Source organism: Echinops telfairi, unplaced genomic scaffold (genome assembly GCF_000313985.2).
Source record: "Echinops telfairi isolate 266 unplaced genomic scaffold, ASM31398v2 ScPeMD7_7468;HRSCAF=8506_0, whole genome shotgun sequence".
Lineage (NCBI taxonomy): Eukaryota > Metazoa > Chordata > Mammalia > Afrosoricida > Tenrecidae > Echinops > Echinops telfairi.
The window spans coordinates 55,980,908-55,984,744 of NW_022111369.1; the positions used below are offsets into that span (position 1 = coordinate 55,980,908).

The window sequence follows — 3,837 nt, forward strand, 5'->3', positions numbered from 1 at the left end:
CAAATCTCTTGTAAGATTGTGGCCCAAGATTGTGTACACCTAAAGCTAAGATTTGAAGTCTATGAGCATGCCAGGGACAGAGGCAGGAACAGGGAGGGGTAGGAATTTATGGAGGGAAGGAGGAAGGGGGAAAAAGTGAAAGAGAACCACATTTATGGGGGGTTTGCTTAAAGGGATATTATCACTGATTTCATTTATTAACATGGACTATGTAACTACATAGAATATGCTTCTTTAAAAAAACAACATAAACAACACCAAAAAACAAAAAAACGAGAGTAAAGATTCATAGAGTGAACATACACACACGCACACCCCCTCCAGATTCCTTACGCCTCCGATCTGAATATTGGTCTAAGTGGCTGAAGAGAAGGAGAAGAAGTAAAATTGAAGTGGATTTGGAGCCTTTCGTGACATACAAGTTCATTTTAAACATATGAAAGGAAAAAAAATTGTGGCCCATTCAAATTTGTGGGAGTTCCAAGACCCATAGGTTAAAAAAAAAAATTGAAGCCAAACCCATTGCCATCGAGTCAATTCAAACTCACAGTGACCTCAGGGAGGGTTTTGGTGTCCACAAAGCTACAGGAGCAGATTGTCTCATCTTTCTCCCTCACCTTGACCTTGAAGTTAGCAGTCCAACATTTCTCCTACAGCTCTACCAGGACTCCATACCCAGGAAGGCCATATAAAGGGACTCCTTGTACCACGGTAGTGTCCAGTTTGGAAGTCAGACTGGCGGTCCAATTTTAGATTGGCTGGAGGGCATTTTTTTACTGAGAAATCGTAGGTTGTCTGGGTTAGGCTTTGGCTTCTGGAAAGATTAGACATTTACAGGGAAGAGAGGCTTAGTCAGGTTTAAGTTTGCTGACATGGGGCTGGCATAAGTGACTGCATCTTGGCCCTAGCGTATTCAGATTAGCACGACTGTGGCAGATTGTACTGTCGTCATCTCAGAGGAGTAACTTGAGGTTCAGAGAAGTTAAGAATAAGCTAAATGCTCGCTTTGGAGCACTTCACTAACACTGGGACAATACAGAGAAGATTATCATGGCCCCTGCAGAAGGATGACATGCAAATTCGTGGACACGCAAATTCATGAAGCATTCCATCCTTTTTGTATGATTGAAATAAAGTGAAATGAATTTTTTTAAAAAGGATGAGTTGTTACAAGGATCTACATTTAACCCCCTCCCTGGGGGATGGACAACAGAAAAGAGGGTGAAGGGAGACGTTGGACAGTGCAAGATATGACAAAATAATAATAATTTATAAATTACCCAGGGTTCATGAGGGAGCGGGGAGCAGGGAGGGAGGGGAAAATGAGGAGCTGATACCAAGGGCTCAAGTAGAAAGCAAATGTTTTGAGAATGATGATGGCAAAAAATGTACAAATGTGCTTGACCCAATTGATGGATGTATGGATTGTGATAAGAGTTGTACGAGCCCCCAATAAAATTATTTAAAAAAAATAAATAATAAAGGTTAAAGTCACGATCAATGGAGAAAAGAAAGAATGAGTAGTGGAAACTACTTTTGTACCTAGGCTTCCTTCCAACTAAATGTTTCCTTCATGTAGTGAACATTTATTATGTTCGTAAGTGCTAATCCTCTGATATAAAATAGGGTAAAATGGTACTGTGTTTCCCTCACTGTAGCTAATGACAGAGATGTCTGTCTGGGAGAACCTTGCACAGACTGTGTTTGGTAGAAAAATTCTCGGGATACACAAGAAAAGTAGATGCAAGTGCAGGCATCACACTCCCAGCCCTTGTACCAGGAGGGCAGCCTCCGTTTCAGGGTGACAAAGACGCAAAACGACGTCCTTTTGCAGGGTGACCTCTGCCTTCCTCTGGCCTCACCTCATCTAGTGCTAGAGCTTTAATGGAGAAAACACGTTCCTGTGAAGGAGCCAAGGTAACCTTGAAGGGATAAACGAACGTGCATATTGATGGAGCAATTTGAGTACGTATTGATTGCTGGTAGCTGTTGTCTGAATGCTTAGCTCATATAATGGGTAGTAGGGGGTAGTTATAAATAAGGCCTTGGCTACTTTTTTTTTTTTTAACCCAGAACACCCTTAGGGATCTTGGTTTTGTTTGTAAATACTCAATTGATAGAGAAGGCAGCACAATCTATGAAGTAACTTGATGGTTATTGATGTACAGGCCATGATAAACAAAGCTCAGCACCTATAGGTGACCACAGAGACAGCTTTGAGGAGAGGGCAGAGATGACTCTGTATCCGGAAATGCACATTGCAGAGAGGAATTACCCTGTTAGAGGTGGAATTAGAAAGGAACCATGTTGATTTTTATTCTGGAAGGAAGATGGTTCTGGAAATTTCTCCTTCCCACTAAACTGGATCATATGCAAAAACCAGAGGCAAGAGTGAACATGATGGGCTATGGGATTTTGCTTCTGTTTCTGTTCCTTGATGCTGTGGTTGTTAACTGACTTGCATTTATCTCAGGTTTGGGATGACCCAAAGAGCCATCCAGGGTTTCCTTCTCCCACCCCCACTCCTCATTGCCATCACATCATGAAACGTGAAAGAACCCTTGGTGGTGCAGTGGGTTAAGTGATGGGGTGCTACCCCAAATGTTGGTGATTTGAACCCACTAGCTGCTCTTTGGGACAAAGACGAGGCCATCAGCTTCGGTAAAGATTTACAGCCTCGGAAACCCTGAGGAGCAGTTCAACCCTGAGGAGCAGTTCTCGACTCTGTTCTAAGACTCCAAATAGACTTGGCAGCAGCGGGTGTGATTTGATTTGGTTATGGCATGAAATATGCCCAACCCACGGCTGTGCAATCCATTCTGACTCATGGTGAGCCTATGTGTGACAGAGCAGAACTGCCCCACAGATTTTCTCAGGCTGCAGTCTGTACCAGCGGAGTCCCTGCAGAGTGCAAACGGTTAAGCGTTTGACTGCCAGCCAGAAGATTGGCGGCTTGAATCCACACACCGGCACCTTGGAAGACAGACTTGGCAAACTGCTTTGAAAACATCACAGTCTCAAAGGTCCTGCGCTGTTCCCATGGGATTACCATAAGCTGGGATCATCCGGTCCAAATGGCCCATGCTTGGAAACTTCCAGCTACTCCTCAGGAGAAAGATGGCCTTTCTACTCCCAGAAAGAGTTACAGTCTTAGAAACCCAAGGGGCAGTTCTACCCTGTCCTGTAGGGTCATTATGAGTTGGTGTTGACTCAGTGGCAGATAATTTGGTTTGGGTTTTGGGGATTGACTTGATGGCCACTAACAAAACAACACAATCTTTACTGAAGCAGACTGCCAGCTCTTTCTTCTGCAGCACCGCTAGGTGTGCTCAAATGGCCACCATTCGGGTGGGTAGTCAAGAGCTCACTGTTTGTTCTCCCCAGACCACGGCCTGTCATGTCATGAGGTGGACAGAAAAGTCACATTCTTGGCTTTCCATGAGAGAAGTTGTGTTAGTCTGGATTGACTAGAGAAACAAATTCATAGACATTCATATGTGTATAAGAAAGAGCTTTATATAAAAGAGTAATTGTATATTGAGAAAACATCCCAACCCAGTCCAGATCAAGTCCATACGTCTGATATTAGCCCATATGTCCAATACCATTCTATAAATTTCTCTTCAGATTCACACAGCCATGCAATAATACTGAATTCAGGAAGATCACAGGCCAGTGGGTGGAGAGCCTTGTGGATCCAGTGGCAGTAGAAGCATCTCCATGCTGGCGTGGGTCTCTATGTGGCTCCTCCAGCTCCAGGCCTCTGGCTCCATCAGTGTAGCTACATGTGTCTTGTCAGTAGGAAGATGAAGCAGAGAGAGTGTGTCTGGCCTCCAG

The 3,837-nt window shown here is 44.0% G+C and overlaps 1 non-coding gene across 1 annotated transcript; it reads left to right on the forward strand.

Moving 5' to 3' along the window:
- The first annotated feature begins 998 nt into the window (after positions 1–998).
- LOC115873362 lies at positions 999–1,100 on the forward strand. The gene has a single exon (XR_004048368.1). It is a non-coding gene; the product is annotated as a U6 spliceosomal RNA (small nuclear RNA).
- The last annotated feature ends 2,737 nt before the right edge of the window (positions 1,101–3,837 follow it).